The 24349-nt window shown below is 43.8% G+C and overlaps 1 pseudogene; it reads left to right on the top strand.

Annotated features, from left to right (window-relative positions):
- Positions 1-19964: 19964 nt before the first annotated feature.
- On the top strand, positions 19965-20834 carry LOC112302714 (large ribosomal subunit protein eL6 pseudogene; annotated as a pseudogene).
- Positions 20835-24349: the final 3515 nt, after the last annotated feature.

Raw genomic sequence — 24349 nt, 5'->3', positions numbered from 1 at the left:
AGAGAGGCGGGTAGCACCCTGCATCCCTACATTGGCACAGATAAACCAGACAAATGGCAGGGAGTGAAGCAGACCGCGTAACCCAGGGCTCCAGCGTGGGGAAATAAAGCCTCAAACCTCTGAGTGAAAACACCCGTGGGGGTTGGGGCTGTAGCAGGAGAAACACCCAGCCTCACAGGAGAGGTCCTTGGAGAGACCCACAGGGACCTAGGGTGTGCACAAGCCCACCCACTTGGGAACCAGCATCAGAGGGGCCCAGTTTGATTGTGGGTAGTGGAGGCAGTGACTGAAATCCCGCAGAGAGTGGAGCAGGTGCCATTACTCCCTCTCCACCCCTTCCCCACGTACAGCATCACAGCGCAGCAACCAGCGTTACCCCGCCCCAGGGAACACCTAAGGCTCCGCCCATCTAAGTAACAGAAGCACCAAGACAAAAAAAAAAAAGGCCCAAATGACAGAACATTTCAGCTCCAGAAATAATTCAACTAAGCAGCGAACAGATAGCCAACCTATCAGATGCACAGTTCAAAACACTGGTAATCAAGAAGCTCACAGAATTGGTTGAATTTGGTCAAAAACTAAATGAAAAAATGAAGGCTATGCTAAGAGAGACAAAGGAAAATGTGCAGGGAACCAATAGTGAGACGAAGGAAACTGGGACTCAAATCAATGGTGTGGACCAGAAGGAAGAAAGAAACATCCAACCAGAAAAGAATGAAGAAACAAGAATTCAGAGAAACGAGGAGTTTTAGGAACCTCCAGGACATCTTTAAACATTCCAACATCTGAATTATAGGGGTGCCAGAAGGAGAAGAGGAAGAACAAAAAATTGAAAACTTATTTGAACAAATAATGAAGGAGAACTTCCCCAGTCTGGCAAAGGAAATAGACTTCCAGGAAGTCCAGGAAGCTCAGAGAGTCCCAAAAAAGTTGGACCCAGGGAGGAACACACCAAGGCACATCATACTTACATTACCCAAGATGAAACAGAAGGAGAGAATTTTAGAAGCAGCAAGAGAAAAGGACACAGTTACCTACAAAGGAGTTCCCATAATACTGTCAGCTGATTTCTCCAAAGAGACCTTACAGGCAAGAAGGGGCTGGAAAGAAGTATTCCAAGTCATGAAAGGCAAGGACCTACATCCAAGATTGCTCTATCCAGCAAAACTATCATTTAGAATGGAAGGGCAGATAAAGTGCTTCTCAGATAAGGTCTAGTTAAAGGAGTTCATCATCACCAAGCCATTATTATATGAAATGTTGAAGGGACTTATCTAAGAAAAAGAAGATAAAAAATATGAACAGTAAAAATGACAGCAAACTCACAGTTATTAACAACCACACCTAAAACAAAAACAAAAGCAAACTAAGCAAACAACTAGAACAGTAACAGAACCATAGAGATGGAGATCACATGGAGGGTTGTCAATAGGGGAGTGGGAGGGGGAGGGGGGGAAAGGTACAGAGAATAAGTAGCATAGATGATAGGTGGAAAATAGACAGGGGGAGGGTAAGAATAGTGTAGGAAATGTAGAAGCCAAAGAACTTCTAAGTATGACCCAAGGACATGAACTATAGGGGGGGAATTTGGGAGGGAGGGGTTGGGCAGGATGGAGTGGAGTGAGGGGGGTGAATGGGACAACTGTAACAGCATAATCAATAAATATATTTTTAAGAAATAAATAAAAACCCAAATGCAAAAAAAAAAAGTAGAGGATGGAAGGAAGAAGGAATAAAAAAAGAAAGAAGGACAGAAAGGAAGAAGGAATTTAGGGGGAATGGAGGAAAAAAGAAGAGAGAAAAGAAAAAAAAAAGTCTTCTGCTGGCTTTAAACTTGTCAGGTTAGTTCTGCTGGTCTTCCTGTCTGTGAAATGGGAAGGGGTGGTTGGAGGGATTGGTTTCACTTTTCTCCCTTCCTGAGCCACACTCCTGGCTGTTGTTCAGCCTTCAGTCCAGTTCCTCAGGGTCCTTTTGCTCCCCCCTAGACCTTTAGTTCACCAGTTGTGCTGTCCCTCAGGTGCACCAATCAAGGGCAACTCACACTCCACCTTCCTGCTCTTTGCTGTCTTAGATGCTAGGTCCTCCTACAAGGTAGTTCAGCCCCCTTCTGAGTCAAGTCTTTTTGGGGACTGCGTCTCCCCTAGCCCTGCAGCTCCCCTCTGCTGGGTGTTCTAACTTCCTCCTAGAGAGCAAGTAGGCCCTGCAGGGCTCTGTGGGCAGGGGCTAGGTGGGAGTTGTTCAGTCCCTGGTGCTTCAGGTGTTGTAGCCCCTGGGCAGACATGCTGTTGATCAGGTTGTGCTGCGGATCCCAGCTTTGGGCCTGTGCGCTGGGGGAGCCAGCCACTGATCCAGGTGTGCACTCACCCAAGGTTTCAGGTGTGGGTGCCCACTCGGGTTCTCAGGTGTGGGCGCCCAGGTCGCTGATCGAGGTGCGTGCCCACCCAGGGTTTCAGGTGTGGGCCCCAGGTCACTGATTGGGGTAGGGGCCCACTGGGGCACTTTGGGCCTGCGTGCCCAGGCTGCCACGCCACTGATCAGGGTGTGCGCCCACCCGGGGTTTCAGGTGTGGGAACCCAGTCCTCTGATCTGGGTGCACACCAACCGGGCTTCACTTGTGTGCTGGGGCTGCTTATCCCAGTTCACAGTCAGGGGATGAGGGGGTAGGGGCGCAAGAGGCCACGCCTGATGTGGGAAGTTCTCTAAACAGCCACTGAGTGCCTCTATTTTCTCTTGTTCTTTTTGAGAAATTCTTCCTATTCAAGCCCCCCTGGTCCAAACAAGCACCTGGCTGCTCACACAGCCCAGCCTGGCTCTCTCCCAAGAATCCTGCAGCAGACCCTGCGCCCAGGCAGGGGGCTTCAGCCACCCTGGTCTCCATGCTGGTCCCAGGGACCTTATTGTCCTTAAGCACTCTTCTTACCATCTGATCTTTCAATGTCCTCTATCTTTGGTCTCTGATCTTCATATATGCTGGAATACTGTTGGCTGTTTGCTCTGTTCCTCAGATCAGCTAGGCATTTCACTGGTGCCAGGGGAAGTGGACTCTGCTCCCATCTATCTCACTGCCATCTTCTGACTTGCCTCTTTTTCATTTAGCATTGTTTCTGAGACTTCCCCCTTTCCTTTTGTTTGGGGATTTTTTCTTTGTCTTCCCATTGTGTGTGAGACTGTTCCTGTTAGCCTCAGCTTCTTAAGTTGCTCTGTTCTGACCCCCTGGGTTTTTGTTGTAAGCTTCTCTGATAGAATACCTGTGAGATTTAGTGGTACAGTCTCCTTGATCTCCCGAGCTTGCTGATCTTGGGCTGTGGTTTATGTTGGCTCTGTGTATGTCTTTGGGTTTTGGTTCTTTTTGGGACCTTCTTGGTGGGTTTTTCCCACCACCTGGGTATCTGAGGTTCAGTCTGTCCCCCACCTCTTGTTTTCTGTTGTGCAGGTGTGGGCAGGTTGTGTTGCAGCAGGATCTTCTGTGTGTACAAGGTTTTGAAGCTTTCCTCTTGCTCCTGTTCAGTTGTTAGTTCTTAGTAATTTCTTCACTATTTAGTTGTATTTCCAGATAGGTCCTGTGTTGACTTAGTGTGACTTCCACTCCCTCCTTCACGTTCTTCTGTTCTTAGCTGTGGTGTTTCCTTTGTTGGTGGGTTTCCTCTTCCAGGAGGTATCCTGGTGTTCCCGGCTTCTAGCCACTCTTTTTTATGGTAGGCCTTCTCTCGGCTATGGGTGCGTGTACAGAGCCTTCCTTGATTCGCACTCTCCCAGGTGCCTGTGGTCTCAGTTCCCTCCTAGATGAGGTGGGGACACTACCTGGTCAATGCTCACAGTCCCCGGTGGGTGTGCACACTCCCCAGTCACTGTGCACACTTCCCTGGTTTGTGCTTGTCATAACCTGGAATACTTCTTTCCAGACCCTTCTTGCCCGTAAGGTTTCTTTTGAGAAATCAGCTGACAGTCTTATGAGAACCCCTTTGTAGGTAACTGTGTCCTTTTCTCTTGCTGCTTCTAAGATTCTCTCCTTCTGTTTCATCTTGGGTAATGTAAGTATGATGTGCCTTGGTGTGTTCCTCCCTGGGTCCAGCTTCTTTGGGACTCTCTGAGCTTCCTGGACTTCCTGGAAGTCTATTTCCTTTGCCAGAGTGGGGAAGTTCTCCTTCATTATTTGTTCAAATAAGTTTTCAATTTTTTGTTCTTCCTCTTCTCCTTCTGGCACCCCTATAATTCAGATGTTGGAATGTTTAAAGATGTCCTGGAGGTTCCTAAAACTCTCCTCGTTTCTCTGAATTCTTGTTTCTTCATTCTTTTCTGGTTGGATGTTTCTTTCTTCCTTCTGGTCCACAATGTTGATTTGAGTTCCAGGTTCCTTCCCCTCTATATTGGTTCCCTGTACATTTTCCTTTGTTTCTCTTAGCATAGCCTTCATTTTTTCATCTAATTTGTGACCAAATTCAACCAATTCTGTGAGCTTCCTGCTTACCAGTGTTTTGAACTGTGCATCTGATAGGTTGGTTATCTCTTCGTTGCTTAGTTGTATTATTTCTGGAGCTTTGATCTGTTCTTTCACTTGGGTCATTTTTTTTGTCTTGGTGCACCTGTTATGTAAAGGGGCGGAGCATTAGGTATTCACCAGGGCAGGGTAACGCTGGTCGCTGCATTGTGATGCTGTTTGTGGGGGAGGAGTCTGAGAGGGAGCAAAAGCGCTTGTTCTGCTCTGCCAGTTTTCAGCCACTCCCTCCACTATCCACAAACAAATTGGGCCCTTCTAGTGTTGCTTCCCAAGTGGGTGGGTTTGTTTACATTCTAGGCCCCTGTGGGTCTCTCCAACGAACTCTCCTGTGAGGTTGGCAGTTTCTCATGCTGCCGCCTCAATCCCCACAGGTGTTTTCTTTTCTTTTCTTTTTTTTTAATTTTTATTGTTATTCAATTACAGTTGTATGCCTTTTCTCCCCATCCCTCCACCCCACCCCAGCTGAACGCACCTCCCTCCCCCACCTCCACCCTCCCCCTTGGTTTTGTCCAGGTGTCCTTTATAATAGTTCCTGTAATCCCCTCTTCCCACTGTCCCCCCCCCCTCCGGCTATTGTTAGATTGTTCTTAATTTCTATGTCTCTGGTTATATTTTGTTTGCTTTTTTCTTCTATTGATTATGTCCCAGTTAAAGGTGAGATCATATGGTATTTGTCCCTCACCGCCTGGCTTATTTCACTTAGCATAATGCTCTCCAGTTCCATCCATGCTGTTGCAAAGGGTATAAGCTCCCTCTTTCTCTCTGCTACATAGAATTCCATTGTATAAATATACCATAGTTTTTGGATCCACTCGTTTGCTGATGGGCACTTAGGTTGCTTCCAGTACTTGGCTATTGTAAATTGTGCTGCTATGAACATTGGGGTGCACAGGTTCTTTTGGATTGGTGTTTCAGGGTTCTTAGGGTATAATCCCAGCAGCGGAATTGCTGGGTCAAAGGGCAGTTCCATTTTTAGTTTTCTGAGGAAATTCCATATTGTTTTCCACAGTGGCCTCACCACTCTGCATTCCCACCAACAGTGCACTAGGGTTCCCTTTTCTCCGCATCCTCTGCAACATTTGTTTCCCACAGGTGTTTTCAATCAGTGGTTTGAGGCTTTATTTCCCGGAGCTGGAACTCCGGGTTTTGGGGTCTGTCACGTGGTCCACCAGCTGCTGCCTTGCCAGCCAGCTGCAGTTTTGCCCACCCTGATCTGCCAGCTGCCGCCTTGCAATGAGTTCTCTCCACTTGGCTGCCTGTCTCTGCCCCTCCTACGGGTCTGGTGAATGTTTCTTCCTAACTCCTTGGTGATTGGACTTCCATACGGTTCGATTTTCTGTCAGTTCTGGTTGTTTTTTGTTTTTAAATTGTTGTTGTCCTCCTTTTGGTTGTGCGAGGAGGCACTTTGTGTCTACCTACACCTCCATCTTGGCCGGAAGTGTGTTATCCTCCTTTTGGTTGTGCAAGGAAGAGAAGGGTTTCTACCTGCACCTCCATCTTGGTCAGAACTCCCCCTGGGTTTTATAATATAATATCAAAAATGTCCACAATACAATAAAAATTAACTTGTTATGTGATGATAAAAGCCAATCAACATACATTAATGCTGAGATCAATCAGATGTTGAAATTACCTGATGAGGTGAATTCTGAGGCCCACATTACTCTGATATCTTAACCAAAGACACTACAAAAAAGAAACTATAAACCAATATCTCTCCTAAACTCACATGCAAAAATCTCCAACAAAATATGAGCCCAAAACCCCAATAGTATAGAATAAAAATTATACACCAAAACCAAGTAGGATTTATTCCAGAAATGTAAGCCTAGTTCAATATTTTAAGATCAATCAATATAATCTACTATAACAACACGTTTAAAGGAGAAAAATCTTATAGTCACATCAATTGATGCAAAAACATTTGACAAAATCCAAAACCCATTGAAGAAAGAATCTTCAGCAAACTAGAAACAGAGGAGAACCCCCCTCAATTTCATGAAGAGTGTCTACAGGAATCCTACAGGTAACATCTAACTTGATGGGGAAGGATTCGCTGCTTTCCCTCTGGATGCCCACTCCCACCACTCTTATTCCACATAGGAATGGAAGTTCTAGCCACTGCAATAAGGCAGGGCAGTAGGGGAGAACACAAACTATAAAGGGAGAAATTAAACTGCCTATATTTATAGATATGATGATTGTCTATGTAGAAAATCCAAAAGAAACTACCAAAAAATAAAAAACGAAAACAAAAAAAAACCTCTTCCTGGAGTTAAGCAAGGATGGAAGCATACAACAATTGATCACATGTTTATATACTAATAATGAAGGCGTAAAAATTGAAATTCGAAATAATGCTATTTACATTCTCTCTAAAGAAAATAAAATGCATAGGTATAAATGTAACAGAGCATGGATAGGATCTGAAATGCTGACAATTACAATACTGCTATATGAAAAAAAATCAGTGAAACCTAAATAAATGGAGTCATACCATGTTCATGAATTATAACTCACATGGTGAAGAAATCAGTTCTCCCCAAACTGATCTATATGTTCAATGAAAGTCCTACCCTAATCCAAGAAAGTTTTTGTTACACTTAGACAAGCTCATTTCTAAATATGTATGGGAAAGCACAGGCCAGGGTAGCTAAAGCAAATCTGACAAAAAAAATGGATGAAGAGGGAGAAATGACTCTCCTGATATTAAGGCTTCCTCTGTAGCCACAGCAGAAAAGACAGTGCAGTGCTGGTGGGAAAGAGACCCAGAGATCAATGGGACAGAACAGGGAACCAAGAAGATGCACCAATTATAGCCAACTGGTTTTGGACAAAGGTGCAGAAGCAATTCAAGGGAGGAAGGACAGCCAGCCTTTCAATAGACGGTGGTGAAGTGATCAGACATCCACAGACAAAACAATTAACCTTGCTCTAAGTCTCATAACTTAACAAAAATTAACTCCAGTGGGTCGCTGACTTAAATATAAAATGTAAAAGGAACAAGAAACACTTCTAAAAAGATAAGAGAAAATCTTCAGGATCTAAGACTAGGCAAAGAATGCTTACACTTGACATTAAAAAAAATGAGATCACATGGTATTTCTCTTTCACCTATAAGTGGAACCTAATCAACAAAACAAACAAGCAAGCAAAATACAACTAGAAACATTGAATTAAAGAAAAAACTGACAGTAATCAGAGGGGAGGGGGAAGAGGGCTAATGGGGAAAAATAGGTGAAGGCCCATCAAGGAACATGTATAAAGGACACATGGACAAAGCCAAAGGGGGTAGGTTCAAGAGTGGGAGGTGGGGATGGGTGGGGCAGGAGGCCAACGTGGGGTGAAAATGGAGACAACTGTACCTGAACAACAACAATTAAAAAAAAAAAAAGGATCCATGAAAGCTAAATTGATAAACTGAACCCATCAAATTAAAATCTTTTGCTCTGTGTAAGACTCAGTTAAGATGACAAAAAGATAAAGACTGGAAGAAAATATTTACAAACTACATATCCAAAAAATGACTACTATTTAGAATGTATATAGAGTTCTCAAAACTCAGTAGAAAAATCCCAGCAAAGCAATTATAAAATGTGCAAAATATATGAACAGATATTTTACTGAAGATAGTAGTTGGCAAATAAGTGAGTGAAAAGATATTTGACCCCATTAGCCATTAGGGAAATGCAAATAAAATAACAATTATCTATACCTACATACCTATCAGCACCAAATGGCAGGAGGTCGTGGAGAAACCCGATCCCCCATAGATTCCTGGTGGGGATCTGAATAGGTACAGCTGATCTGCAAAATACTTTGCTAGTTCTTTTTAAACTTAAAAATGAAATTATCAGAAGATCCAACAATTTCATTCTTGTGCATTTATCTCAGAAAAACGGCGATAACATTCACATAAAAACCGTTATCTGAATGTTCATATAAGCTTTATTTGTAATAGCTAAAAACTGGAAGTGGTCCAGATATTTTTCGACAAGTGTATGGATAAACTGTGGTACATCTCTACCATCAAATATTAGTTGTTAATAAAAAGAAATGAACTGCAGATGAACACAAAACTGTAATGAATCACCAGGGAATTATGCCGAGTAGGGAGAAAAGCTGATCATAAAAGGTTTCATACTGTGTAATTTTATTTAAATGACACTTTTGAAATGAGAGAAGTATTGAAATGCAGAAACTAGTTGTTAGCTGCAGGAACTGGGTGGAGGGAAGGAGATGAGTGTAGCTGTGAGTGTTTCACGTTCCTTTGGTGATGGATGTTCTGTGTTTGGAGTGTATCCATACATTATCCTGGCTGTGAAACTGTGCTTCACTTTTGCAAGGTATTACCATTAGGGGAAACTGAATGAGGGATATGTAGGATCTCTCATTTTTTCTCTCACAATTGCTTGTGAACCTACAATTATCTCAAAATAAAAATTTAATTAAAAATATCATAAAATATAGCAATAAGACACTTCTCACTGGCCGATAAGTTCCAGATCCTTCTCTCATCCCAGTACCTGGGGCTCCACTCTATGGTACCAATTCCAGACCCCAGAATCAGTGGCTCCAATTAGAAAACCATGAGATATTATCTTTAAATATGCAAGGAACCCTTGTGTACTGTTGGCAGGAATGTAAATTGGTAGAAAATGGAAAATGGTATGGAGGGTCTTCAAAAAATTAAAAACAGACCTACCAAATGATCCAGCAATTTCACTTCTGGTTATATATTAAAAGAAGATGAAAACAGAATTGAAGAGATATCGGCACACCCATGTTCCTTGCAGCATTATTCACAAGAGCCAAGATGTGGAAGTATAGTATCTGTCAAAGGTTGAATATACATGTATTTCAGCCATGAGAAAGAAGAAAATTCTTCCATTTGTGACAATGTGTGGGTGGACCTCAAAGACATTAGGTTTAGTGAGACAAGCCACAAAGAGAAAGACAAATACCTTATGATCTCACTTATATGTGGAATCTAAAAAACCCAAACATGGAAAAACAATGGTTGCCAGGGGCTGGGAGGTAGTTACCAGGACAGATGTTGTTTAAGGGTACAAACTTGCAACTAGTAGCAAATAAGCCCTAGAGATCTAACGCACAGTATAGTGAATATAGACAACAATATTATATTATAATTTTCAAAGTTGCTAAGAGACTAGAACTTAATTATTTCAAGCACTAAAAAGAAATGATAATTATGTGACATGATGGAGGTAATAATTATCACTACAGTAATAATCTTATTACAATGTATAATTGTATAAAATCAACATGTTGTACACCTTAACTTTTCATAATGTTATATGTCAAATGTATTTCAATTTTAAAAATGCCTGTTAAGAAGTTAGCCCCAGGAAAGCTGCTGACAGCAAGCACTCCCAGACTCAGGGCAGGTGGTCTTTTAGGAGATCTAGGAGGTTTTGCCCCCAGGTCAGTGTTCCTTATGGAAGTAGGTACTTAGATTATTCACGAATTATTGCCTCCACCTCTGTCTGCTGGCTCATCTGGTCTGAAGAGGAAGTTGCCAAGAACACATGTCTCTAGGGGAAAGAGGATAAAATGGTTGCAGCAGGCACTGGTCAGAACATGTACCTGCCTGACCTTGATGCTCTCACCTGAGACAGCTGGGGTTTGCACAGTTTGCAGCAGTATTACTCTACAAACCCCTGTCCCCTAGGGATATTGTCCACTGAGGTGTGAACCCTCTGGAATGTGCCCTTAGAATGGAACAGCAAGGATTCTGGGAAGTTTCCACCAGGAAAGGTGTCCTGAGGGAGATCTGGAACCTGTCAGAAAGTTGACCTCTAGCCTTGCTCACATATCCTACCCATCAGGCCCCTTAGCCCCAACCATGCTTAACACTCATTTCCATTTTTTTGTATTATTCATTCAACAAACATGGGTTGAACTTGAAGGGTATGTGTCTGTGGAAATCCTACTCAGAGTTTCATCAAAAGCAACTGGGCTCCAGTGCTACCTGTACCACTTCAGAACTTGTCTCCTTAAGTAAGAATTCTTGCTTCATGACAACTTTCTCACCTATGAAGTGGGGATAATGAGGCCCCCCACATGGCTGAGGGACAGTTAGAAGTGATTTATGGGAAGCATCTAACTCCGTGCCCAGCTCAGTGCTTCCTTCGCCAACTCTGGTTGTTGGTTATTGGTTGTTGTTAGCCTTTGGTCTTAGCCTCTCCACATCGACTCCTGCCTTGTGTACCATCTTCCTTGACCAGCATTTGGGGAGCCCTCCCCTTTGCCCTCCTCCCACTTGGTCCATAGGACAGGGAGGGGCTCCATCCTATCTGGAACATGTGAACAGGCTTTGTCAATCAGTAGTTGTACGCCTGCCTTTTCGATTGGCATGCTGGCAGAATCTCACACTTGTCTGCAGCTCTTTAATCAGGAAAGGTGCAATGTAAGAGCTGCTGGTGGCCTTCTGTGACCGCCAGGGACATGTCTGTCTGCTATTCAAGTCCAAAATAGGAAGTGGATCCCAGAGATGGAGAGGAAATCAGAAACCTACCTAAAATTACTTAGGCACTTGTATTGAGCCAGTCCTGAATCCAGATAAATCCCTGTTTCATCATATGACCCAATTGGATTCCAGAATCTGCTTAAACAGTTGGGTTGAGGTTCTGTTACTTGGGAGACAATGATGGACAAGAGTGCACTTGCCTTAATACCTCTCACACCCCCCAAAACAGTGTGATGGCCACAGGAATCAAAGCTGCTTGCAGTGTGAGCTCCAGGGAAGGGAGATCAGGCTGCTCTAAGCCTGAACCCTGATGGAGTGAGAGCTAAATGCTCAGATGTCACAGACCTTTATGAGAGCATGATAGAGGTCTGAGTGCACATGATAGAATAATGCACATTTGTGAGCACACACACATATACACTGCCACTCACAGTGTCAGGCCCACACACTGGGACCAAGAATGACTTCATGGACAAGGTAGTGATGGGCAGAGCAATCAACTAGGGGAAGCATCCAGTCAGGAAGGGAGTGCTGGACAGCTATGAGAGGTGTTTCAGCCCCAAATGTGCAGGCAACACCTACGGCTTTCTGTGGAGTAAAATGGGCAATAGGAATGATGCTGCCTAGGCATTTGGGATCCCAGGCCTGGAAGCCCAGGTCTGAGCTGTCCTCTACTGTTACCCTGAAGTCAGAGCCACGTGGCCAGAAAACAAGGAAACCACAAGGAGAATCCAGGCCAATCCACTGGGCCATGTCTACATTATATCCCATGAAGCAAGAGGTCTTCTATTGAGATTGTGTCTATACCTCTCTCTTCTTAAAAAGAAAGAAGACACGGCTTAGCTAAGGGTAGAAACCACCCTGAAATCTATAAGAGCTGCAGTGTTATTCTCAACCTTGCATGCACACAGTTACCAGGATCTTAGGAGAATGAATAAATAAACAAAATGCACACCAGGCCCACCCAAACTTATTGAATCAAAGCATTAGGATGGAACCCAGTCACAATGAGATAAATGACAGGTAAATCACAGATGAAGGATAGATGGATAATAGATAGATAGAAGATAAATAGGCTGATAGATAACAGATGAGTAGATGGCAAATTAGGTAACTAGATGATAGATAAATAGATGATGATGATAGATACATGAAAATAAAATAGGTCAACTGATGGTCATTGGTGTCAGTTTAACATCAATAGAAATTCCCAATTTGGGGTGCTGTGATGAAGGAAAATTTATTCAATGCAAACACCTCAATCGTGATACAGCATGGCTGTGAAAACAGCATGGCCGTTAGGCGTTGGGGTAATGCAGCCTTGGGGCCAGGTAGCCTTAGGTTGAGGCCCTTCTGGCTAGACGGTTTTCTGTGTTGCCCAACTGGTCTGCTTCACTCTGCACTGGTGGTTGCTCCCTGCTGGTCTGCTCCCTGCTAGTCTGCTCTGCTCCAGTGTTTTAGCTCCAGCCAGGAAAATGTAGTCTTCAGTCTCCAGTGGAAATGGAAAGAGGTTCCCAGAGCCAGTGGGGAACTGACTTCTATAGACAGGAGTCTATGCCCCTGGTCCCTGATTTTTTCTATCTTTATGTAAACAAAGACTCCAAATCTTTACAGTTTCATTGGTTCAAAAGGCACTGCCCTTATTGGTCAGAAAAGAGCTGCTCTGATTGGTTGATGAAGGACATGATGGGGATATTGTTGTGCAGCTCAACTGGATGGGGAAAGCCTCAATTCTACTGGTTGAAATAAAACTCCAAGAACTCCTTTCTAAGGGCTGGCTCAGATGTCATGAACACAGTGCAGGCATTTAGTTCAGTGCGGGCTTTTCCTTGAAGTGCAGTTTGCATGAGAGACCTGTGTGTAGAAGTGGCTGCTAGGTTCTGTGTTTCTTTTTGTTTTGTTTATTTTGTTTTAAATTTGAGCCCAGTTAGCCACTGGGAGCCCTTCTGAGTTTGTATCTTCTTGCTTCGAGTCCACAGATAGTATAAGGAAGGGGACCCTGAGAGGTCATAAACGGTGAAACTAGAGAGGGACAGAGACATCAAAATTCACAAAGCAAGCCCCTAACAGTCCAGCTCCCTGTCACAGAGCAGGGTTTCCACTTTTGCAGCCTCCTCCATGGTCCCTGTCCTGAGCCCTGGGGCCCAGGGGCAACAGCAGGCACAGACACTTCTGTTCCTGTCCTTGATGGACCCTAAACCATCTTCCTGGGAGCCCTTTCATTTTCAGTCAGAAAGAGCATTGAAGGCAGTGGCTGAGAGGCAGGCCTGGGCAGGGGTGAAAGTGACAATCATGCTGTGTGTTCTGGCCTCTGTCCCGTTCCAGTCTGTTGGGTGTACTCAGGAGGTGCCTGATTGTGATTGTATCCAGTTTCAGGCCTGCTGCAACTACAGTTTGGCTGGATTCTATCCTTAGACTTCCCAGCAAGCCACATTGTGGGGACATGGAGAGAAAAATTCCAAAACGACCACCCAGCACTGTCCTGGAGGCTGGCAGAGATGCTGGGGATGGCGGGGGGTGGCAGGAGTGGTGGTGGTGGGGGCAGTATCTGGTTTATGACTGGAAGGCATGTGGAAACCACAAATTTCCAGGTTCAGCAGCAGAGCAGGGACAGGGTTGCCTCCTGTCCCAGCAGTCCCCCAAGATCCAGAGGCAACCTGGTCATAGGTAGCCAGACTTGGCAGGGCCAACAGTCAGGGAAACTGAGGCCCCAGAGAGGAGCCAGACAAAGCTAGAGATGATCATCACAGCAACTGGCCTATGAGAATTGATGCAGTGGCCTTAATATGGTCAGAAGCACTGGGGTAGTGGGAACATGGCACTCCCTAAATGTCTGGACCACAGCCTTTGTTTTTTCTCTTTGGAAGACATTTACAGGGAAATACAATTCACAGAACCTTCCTTGGGGAACATGAATTAAAAATGGCATTACCACTAAAAATGAGCATTCCTGTATCCCAGACTCTGTCCTGCTTCTGTTGTACTATCCCATGATGCCCCCAGGGTTTTTATAAGGTATTTGGCACATAGAAGGTGCTTAATATCTAAGAGTTCCATCTCCTTCTTCCCTTATGGTGATGGTTTGCTCAGAAAAACTTCACAACCACTGGCTCAAGGTCGCTAGTTTTATGATTATCTCTTAAGAGGGCGTTGCCAGCATGAGGCAGAACAGTGCCCCAAAGCACAGAGTGGGGCCACTGTAGGCTTTCCTGTGTGGTAGCTGGGTAACCCCATCAGGAAGCTGGTCCCCATGCAAAGAATGCAACTTCTGTTTAAAATATGGCTGCATACTCTCATACACTCCTGCATCAAGAGGTGGGTCTCCTCATTGGGTCTGGGTGGTCTGTGGCTGCTTTGACCAAGGAGAAATGCCAGTGACACTGCATGGCTTCTAAGGTTGGGTCACAGAAGGCAGTGCCTCATCACCTTGATTGCTGGAATACTCATCCTTGGAGCCCCAGCCTGCCATGTAAGAGGTCTCGTTACTCTGCGGCCACCATGCTGGGAGAAAGACCAAGGTAAGAAGATAGCCATGAATGAGCACTCCAGTTGACAGTCCCCACCAGGCTTGGTCTCCAGGCATCCACGCATGTTGACAGAGCAAAAATGCCCTCTTTAAGTGGAACCCCCTGCCCCAGCTATTCCAGCTCCTAGCCATCTAAGTCACATAAAACCCTTTAATCTTCCAAGCTGAAGAACTAGACACTGCAAAATATAGACAAGCTCTCTCCACTGTGCTGTTTGAATTTCTGACCCACAGAACCTGTGAGAATCATAAAATTATTATTGTTTTAAATCACAAAGTTTTGGGGTGTTTTTCTATATGACAATAGATAATCATAGTATAGGATCATTGGGCATTGGGCTCTAGGTTCAGGGCTTAACTCTGCCATGAGTAGAATATGTGAGTCTCTTAGTTTCATTCCCCCAGATACAAAAGAATTTTAGTTGATCATAAAACATAGATGAAAAATATAAGATCCTATGCCCCTTCCCCAGTCCTTACTGGGAAAACATTAGAAACCTATGGAGTACAGCATTGCTCCCCACACTCATCTTCTGTATCCTCAAGGTAGCCCTCTTGGGAAGCACAGAAATCATTTGGACTTGCCATCAGTTGGTGGCCATGACACTCACTACCAGAGTTTCTGTGGTGACCAAGTGTACTTACTATACTTCTTGCGCCTGGTACACAGGTTCTGTGAAGAGAGGGTCCCTTTCTGCCTCACTGTTGATCTGGGTCATCTCATCTCATGTTCTCCAGTTCTCAGACTGGGATTACTCCTTCAGCTCCCTTGGTTCTCAGACCTCATACACAAAATGAATTATACCAAGACTTTCTTGAGTCTCCAGCTTACAAAGGGCAGATTGTGGAATTTCTCAGCCTCCATAATTACATAAGCCAATTCCTCATAATCTCTCCCTCTCTCTCTCTCTCTTCCTCCCTCCCTCCCTCCCTCCCCTAAAATGAAGATTTTTAAAAGTTATCAGAGGGGTTCAACAACAGATCTGAGTATGTAGAACAAAGAATCAGTGAGTGAACTTGAAGACAGGGCAATTGAAACTATTGTGTCTGGGTGAGTTCCAAGATGGCAGCAGAGTAGCTGAAACCTCTGTCCACTTGCTCCCAGCCCCAGACTAGTCTTGCAGCTAAACTACAGAGCAATCAACTTGAAAATCCAGTTGAGTGTGTGTGAGAGCATATGAGTGAGCAAGTGTGCAGGCATGTGTGCAAGTGTACAAGTGCTTGTCCATCTATGAGGACACTTAGGAGTGGACTGCCTGGGCTTTCCTGGTGGAATGACTGCCACCACCACCACCCAGCCTGGTGATTCTGGTTGTGCAGGTTTGGAGCAGTAGCTGTTTGGGGCATTTACAAAATCCTCCTCAGGAAGAATCTTCCAGAATGGCCATACCTTGGCACCCAACATGGCTTCTGTGCCCTGCATGTTGGGCTGGGTCACAAACCCCATATCTGCCAGGAGCAAGGGTCAGGGGACTGCAGTATTTGCCAAGGAGGGGCTATCGCCTTTGCAGCCCTAGGCACTGCTGGAACTGTGAACTAGACAGAATCTGACTGAGGAGGCTGTAGATCAGCCAGGAGCTAGGAGCACCAGGGTAGAGAGAGGAGGCCGGGGCAGCACTAGCTGCAGAGGCTGTGGCAGCAGCACAGTGACCAGAAGCCCAAGGCTGAGACTCACTGGGGGGAATGGTGCAAGTGCCCTGCCACCATCTTATGTTATAGTTTTGCTGCTGGACTGTTCCCTTCCTTTCCCCACCCCATCAGGATGACATGAGACTTGAAAGAAGACAATTCATACAGGATATACAAGGTCTCTCTGGAAAAAGTCCAGCCATTGTTAATATGAGAACAGTTTGTGTGACATCAGTGGAACCTGGCAGCCAACGAGAGTGGACTGTAATGTGCATGAGTGAACAATGATGTATTCACTGTACTAGTCAGTGGGGCAGTAGATCCACTGAGTGAGCATGTGCACTGTGTGGTTGTCGCACTCAAAATAACTGAGTGAGTAGAGCAACGAATCTGCATCAAATTTTGCGTTGTTTGAACATTCCTCTGCGGAGTTTATTCAGATGATTCAGAAGGCTGCAGCTATGGGCAACTGGTGATTGGCAGCCTCATCATGACAATAACAATGCCCCGACTCATGCATCACATCTTGTGCAGAGTTTTTTGTTGAAACAGCAAATCAACCAGGTGACTCAGCACCCCCTACAGCCCAGATTTGGTGCCCTGTGACTTCTGGCTTTTCCCAAAACTAAGATCACCTATGAAGGGGAAGAGATTTCAGATCATCAATGAGATTCAGGAAAATATGACAAGGCAGCTAATGGCAATTGGGAGAACTGTGTGAGGTCCCAAGGTGCCTGCTTTAAAGGGGACTACTCTTAGAGTGTCCATATCAGGAGATCAAGGAGTCTACACGGTGGGAGCTCTCTGCACTGGGGAGAGACAAAAACTACTGGAGACAATGCATTATCTTTTTTTTTTTTTCCTTAAAGGGGCAAAGCACAGGTTTTGTGTTTGCAGCTACCCACCTCAGGCACAAGTGAAGGGAGAGCAGTGTGGACTGGAATCACATGAGGAGAGTCTGGAGTTGTAGCCACTGGGGAGAGACTTGGGGGAGCAGCTGTGGGACTATTAGGGCCCGAATATACCTGGGGTCCATAGCAGCCATCTTTCTTAAGAAGAGCTAACCCCTCCCAGAGGAAAAGAAATTACCTTACCCTTTGGAATACCACTACTCCCACGCTCTGAAATTCTGTTCATTCTACATAGCAACTTTTTTCTTCTTTTTTCAGTTTTGCTCTGTCTTAACGTTATGTTTGTTAGTTTCTTTCTTTTCTCCCATCTTGCATCTTAACCCCTGCTGAGGAGACAGCAACACAAACAGAATCAGAGGTCATCAGATACTGGGAAATAGATTGATGCTTCCCTCTCATGAGAACACCCTACCAGCATCTGGCAGACACAAAATCTGGGATCTTGAAGCTTAGTAGGGCTCCTGCGATGCCAAATTCAGGGAAATAATCCCAGACAGACTCAGATTAGTGGCTCTGGGAAAGAGGAACACATTCACTATCTTTCCTGAAGTCTGAAAGGCACCTGCCGTGAGAGATCCAGGAATCACAGCCTCCTGTTTTCACCAGAAGCTGTCTCAGAAATAGTCGAGTCTGTGACTAATCTAAGATTAACAGTAAGCCAGCAGGCGGAGACAGGCAGAGGCAGATCCCGTGGTGACTTGAGACATTTCCTGACACACCCCTGGACCCAGTGCTGACCAAAGCCAGCTTTGCAGAGCAGCTTGGCCCACCCCAGGACAACCAAGCCCACAGAAGTCAGCCAGGAACTGTGGATCATTTGTAGCTTCTAAAAGGCAGTCAGCCACCAAGGGTCAGATGTAGACAACACCTGACAGTGGTTTACACAAGACTCAGACATTAGAGTGGTATCCAAAGGGAGAAACCAGAAGACAAGATCTAAGCTGTGCTGTGACAAATCCACTTGGTACTTTTCTCATTATTTTCACTATTTTTTCTTTTTCATCGCCTTTTTATTATTTTTTATCTATTTTTTCATTTTCTTTTATTTTTGGTGCTCTAATTTTTCTTTCATATCTTCTATCCTACTCTTATTTTTTATCACTCCATTGTTCCCTCTTCTCTCCTTTTATTATTTTTGTTAATTTTTCTATATTCCCTTTCCTTGTTTTCCTCTTTCAATTCATTATGAGCATTCTCTTCCCCCTTCCCCTTTGGACTTTTCCTATTCTTTTCCCTTTCTCCCTTTCTCTACTATTCCATTTCTCTTTTTGCTTTTATTATTCTTTTCTCTCATCATTGATATTGCTGCAGTGGTTGAGGAAGGGGTTGCTTGTTTTGGTGTTATTTTTGTGTTGATTTGCTTTGTTCTGCCAGCACTTATACAACAACATACAACAGGTAGTGGAGATTTAGCCTCTTAGTCAGCCAGCTAGAGGGGATTTCGCACTAACAAATAGGCCAATAACAATCAGGATCCAAATACAACAGAAGAGTTCACAAAACCCACACAGAGCACAATCCTAATCCTCCTTGAATCAGGAGATGAAGGAGTCTGCACCTCTGGGTCCCATAGGACTCCTAACACATAAGGTGACTCCACAAGTCAGAGAGTCCAAGCAAATCAATCTAATACATAGAAACTAACACAGAGACAACTAAAATAGAGAGACAAGGAAACAACCCCCAAAAGAAAGAAAAGGAAGACTCTCCAGAAAAAGAGCTAAATGAAATGGAAGCAAGTCATTTATAAAACATAGAGTTCAAAATACTGGTTATACAGATGCTCAAGGAAGGTAGTGAGAACTAAATGGAACTTAGTGGAACTACATAAGCATGGGAAAGGACATACAAAATTTCAATAAGAACCAGTTGGAAATGAAGACTGCAGTATGTGAAATGAAGAACACACTAGAAGGAATTAAAATCAGGCTAGATGAAGCAGAGGATCAAATTGGTGAGTTGGAAGACAAGGTAGAAAAAGACACCCAGTTAGAGCAACAAAAAGAAAAAAAGACTCTAAAAGAATAAGGATAGTTTAAGGGAACTTTGGGACAACAAAAAACAATGTTCACATAATAGGCATTCCATACGGAGAACAAAAGGAGCAAGGGATAGAAAACCTGTTTGAAAAAATAGTGACAGAAAACTTTGCTAACTTTGCTAACTTTGGTAAGGAGAAAAGTCATGCAAGTCCAGAAAGAACAGAGGGTCCCAAACAAGATGAACCCAAAAAGGCCCACTCCAAGACACATTACAATCTAAATGGAAAAACTTAAATACAAAGAAAGAATCTTAAGGCAGCAAGGGGGAAACAGCTAGTAACAAACAAGGGAGCTCCAATAGGCTATCAGCTGATTTCTCAGTAGAAACACTACAAGCCAGAAGAGATTGGCATGAAATATTCCAAGTAATGAAGAGCAAGCATCTCCAACCATGACTACTTTATCCAGTAAAGCTCTCATTTAAAATAGAAGGTAAAATACAGAGCTTCCCAGACAAAAGAAGCCTGAAAGTGTACATCTCCACCAAGCTAGCATTGCAAGAGATGGTAAAGAAGAAGGAGAAGGAGAAGGAAAAGAAGAAGAAGAAGAAGAAGAAGAAGAAGAAGAAGAAGAAGAAGAAGAAGAAGAAGAAGAAGAAGAAGGAGGAGGAGGAGGAGGAGGAGGAGGAGGAGGAGGAGGAGGAGGAGGAGGAGGAGGAGGAGGAGGAGGAGGAGAAGAAGGGGAAGGAGAAGGAGAAGGAGAAGGAGAAGAAGAAGGAGAAGAAGAAAGAGAGAGAGAGAGATAAACACAGGTATAAAGGAAAAACATGGTAATGCATAAGTGCCTATCAATAACAACTTTAAATGTAAATGGATTAAATCCTCCAACCCAAAGAAATAGGCTTTAGTTCTTTTTCTCATCTTGCAAGATGGCAGGTGAAAAAACTGAGAAGCCAGATACTAAGGAGAAGAAACCTGAAGCCAAGAAGGCTGACACTGGTAGCAAAGTTAAGAAGGGTAACCTCAAGGCCAAGATGCCTATGAAGGGGAAGCCCCAGTGGAGCTGAAACTCTGTCCTACCTAGTCAGAGGAATTGGTAGGTATTCTTGGTCAGCTATGTATTCCCAAAAGTCCATGTACAAGGGGAAGTATCCTGCAGCTAAATCCAGGAGTGGAAAGAAAAGGAGTGAGAAAGTTATGGCTACTGTCACTAAACCAGTTGGTGGAGACAAGAATGGTGGTACCTGAGTGGTTAAACTTTGCAAAATGCCTACATACTATCCTACTGAAGATGTGCCTTGAAAGCTATTGAACCATGGTAAGAAACCCTTCAGTCAGCATGTGAGAAAACTGCAGCCCAGCATCACTCCCAGGACCATTCTGATCATCCTCACTGGGTGCTACAGAGGCAAGAGGGTGGTTTTCCTGAAGCAGCTGAGCAGTGGCTTGCTACTTGTGACTGGACCTCTGACCCTTAATCAAGTTCCTCTGCATAGCACACACCAGAAATTTGTCATCACCAGCTCCACCAAAATTGATATCAGTGGTGTGAAAATCCCCAAGCATCTCACTGATGCTTATTTCAGGAAGAATAAGCTGTGCAAGCCCAGACACCAGGAGGGGGAGATCTTTGACACTGAGAAAGAGAAATACAAGATTATAGAGCAACGCAAGGTTGATCAGAAGGCTATGAACTCGCAAATTCTGCCAAAAATCAATATGTTCCTCAGCTCCAGGGCTACCTCCACTCTATGTTTGCTCTCACACGTATGCTTTATGCTCATAAAATGAAGTTCTAAATTTCTTTTGAAAAATCTAATTAAATAACTGATCTGATTCCAAAAAAGAAAGAAAGGAAGACATAGGGTAGCTGAATGGATAAGAAAACATGACCTGCATATATGCTGTCTACAAAAACCCACTTAGAACAAAAGATACACACATGCTGAAAGTGAAAGAATGGAAAAAATATTCCATGCAAATGGACATGAAAAAAAAAGCCGGGGTAGCAATACTTGTATCAGAAAAGGTAGACTTCAAAATAAAGGCCATAACAAGAGACAAAGAAGCTCAGTATGTAATACTTAAGGGAGTAGTTTAATAAGAGGAAATAACTCTTGTAACATATATACACCCAATATAGGAGCCTGTAAATATACTTTAAAATATTGGAGGACTTTAAGAAAGAGATAGACAGTAATACAGTTATCGTAGTGGATTTCAACACCCCACTGTCAACAATGGATAGATCTTCCAAACAAAAAATCAACAAAAATATTGCAGCATTGAATGATACACTAGGTCAAATGGGCTTAATTGATATTTACAGAACATTTCACCACAAAGAAGCACAATATACATTCTTTTCAAATGCACATGGATCATTCTCTTTTTTTAAAAATATATTTATTGATTATGCTATTACAGTTGTCCCATTTCCCCCCCCACTCCACTCCATCCTGCCCACCCCCCGCCCTCCCACATTCCCCCCCCATAGTTCATCTCCATGGGTCATACTTATAAGTTCTTTGGCTTCTACATTTCCCACACTATTTTTACGCTCCCCCTGTCTATTTTCCACATATCATCTATGCTACTTATTCTCTGTACCTTTACCCCCCTCTCCCCCTCCCACTCCCTTATTGACAACCCTCATGCTCTAGTTGTTTGCCTAGTTTGCTCTCGTTTTTGTTTTATGTGTGGTCGTTAATAAGTGTGAGTTTGCTGTCATTTTTACTGTTCCTATTTTTGATCTTCTTTTTCTTAGGTAACTCCCTTTAACATTTCATATAATAAGGGCTTGGTGATGATGAGCTTCTTTAACTTCACCTTATCTGAGAAGCACTTTACCTTCCCTTCCATTCTAAACGATAGCTTTGCTGGATACAGTAATCTTGGATGTAGGTCCTTGCGTTTAATCTTGGGTAATGTAATTATGATGTGCCTTGTTGTGTTCCTCCTTGGGTCCAGCTTCTCTGGGACTCTCTGAGCTTCCTGGACTTCCCGGAAGTCTATTTCCTTTGCCAGATTAGGGAAGTTCTCCATTATTTGTTCAAATAAGTTTTCAATTTTTTATTCTTCCTCTTCTCCTTCTGGCACCCCTATAATTTGGATGTTGGAACGTTTCAAGGTGTCCTGGAGGTTCCTAAGCCTCTCCTCATTTTTCCAAGTTCTTGTTTCTTCATTCTTTTCTGGTTGGATGTTTGTTTCTTCCTTCTGGTCCATACCATTGATTTGAGTCCCAGTTTCCTCCCCATCATTGTTGGTTCCCTGTACATTTTCCTTTGTTTCTCTTAGCATAGGCTTCATTTTTTCATCTGTTTTTCGAACAGATTCAACCAAGTCTGTGAGCATATTGATAACCAGTGCTTTGAACTGTGCATCCGATAGGTTGGCTATCTCTTCATCGCTTAGTTGTATTTTTTCTGGAGCTTTGAAGTGTTCTGTCATTTGGGCCATTTTTGTTGTTGTTGTTCCTTTGTTTGTCTTGGCGCGTCTGTTACTTTAAGGGGCGTAGCCTTAGGTGTTCCCCGGGACGGGGTAACGCTGGTCGCAGCGACGCTGTACGTGGGGGAGGGGCTGAGAGGGAGCAATGGCGCCCGCCTCACTCTCCTCTGGATTTCAATCTTTCACTCTGATACCCACAATCAAACTGGGCCACTCTGGTGCTGGTTCCCGAGTAAGTGGGCCTGTGCACACTCTAGGCCCCTGTCGGTCTCTCCAACAACCTTTCCTGTGAGGCTGGGAGTCTCTCCTGCTGCCGCCCCAACCCCCAGGGGTGCTTTCAATCAGATGTTTGAGGCTTTATTTCCCCAAGCTGGAGCCCTGCGTTGCACGGTCTGCTTCGCTCCCTGCCGTTCGTCTGGTTTATCTGGGCGAATGTGGTGCCGCAGGGTGCTACCCGCCACTCTGCCTGCCCCACTCTCCGCCACTCTGAGTCCGGCCCTCTGGGTTTATCTGTGCAAATGTGGGGCCACAGGGTCTGCTAGTGCTCGGACTGCCTGCGCCATTTGTCCCACACTCCACCAGTCTCAGTCCCGCCACAGCCACGGGAGTCCTCTCCAGCCCGGTGCCCGTCTCTGCCCCTCCTACCAGTCTGGATGAATGTTTATTTTCTATTTCCTTGGTGTTGGTCCCCCTTGCTGTTCGATTCTCTGTCAGTTCTGGTTGTGCGAGGAGGCTCAGTGTGTCTACCTACGCCGCCATCTTGGTTCCCCTATCACATGGATCATTCTCAAAGACAGACCACGTGGTAGGACACAAAGCAAATCTCAACAAACTCAAGAAAATAAAATCATATCAAGCATCTTCTCAAATCACAATGGCTTGAAACTAGAGATCAACCTCAAGAAAAAAAACCTCAAAAACATTCAAATACATGGAAGCTGAATAACATGTTATTAAATAATCAATGGGTTAGCAATGAGATCAAGGAAGAAATTAAAAAATTATTTGTAAATAAATGAAAATGAATATACAGCCCAAAACCTATGGGACACAACAAAGGCTATCCTGAGAGGGAAGCTCGTAGCAATTCAGGCCTACCTACAAAAGAATGATATACCTCAAATAAACAAACTAACCCTCCATCTAAAAGAACTAGAGGAACAACAACAAAGCCCAGAGAAAGAAGGAAGGAAATAAACAAGATCAAAGTAGAATTAAATGACATAGAGACTAAAATTATAATTCAAAGGATCAATGATCCCAGAAGCTATTTCTTTGAAAAGACGAACAAAATTGACAAACCATTAAGCAGACTCACCAAGAAAAAAAGAGACAGGATCCAAATAAATAAAATCAGAAATGAAAGAGGAGAAATAACAACTGATACCACAGAAATACAAAGGATTGTTAAGAAATTACTATGAACAACTCTTTGCCAAGAAATTGGAAAACCTGGGGGAAATGGATGCATTTCTAGAAAAGTACAATCTTCCAAACCTGAATCAGGAAGAAGCAGAACACTTGAATAGACCAGTAACAACTAGTGAAATTGAAGCAGTAATCAAAAAACTATTGGCACACAAAGGCCCTGGAGCAGATGGATTCACAGGAGAATTTCACCAGACACTCAAAGAACTAACACCTATCCTTCTCAAACTATTCTAAATAATTCAGGAGGAGGGAAGACACCCAAACTCTTTTTACAAGGCCAGTATTATCCCCAAACCAGGTAAAGACACAACAAAGAAAGAAAATTATAGGCCAATATCTCTGATGAACAGAGATGCTAAAATCCTCAAGAAAATACTAGTAAACCAGATCCAGCAGTAGATTAAAAAGATCATATAGCATGATCTTTTTAGAGATG

The sequence above is a fragment of the Desmodus rotundus genome, chromosome 1 (assembly GCF_022682495.2).
Source record: "Desmodus rotundus isolate HL8 chromosome 1, HLdesRot8A.1, whole genome shotgun sequence".
NCBI classification, from domain to species: domain Eukaryota; kingdom Metazoa; phylum Chordata; class Mammalia; order Chiroptera; family Phyllostomidae; genus Desmodus; species Desmodus rotundus.
The sequence above is the reverse complement of the archived record's forward strand: the minus strand, read 5'-3'. Positions and strand labels throughout refer to the sequence as shown.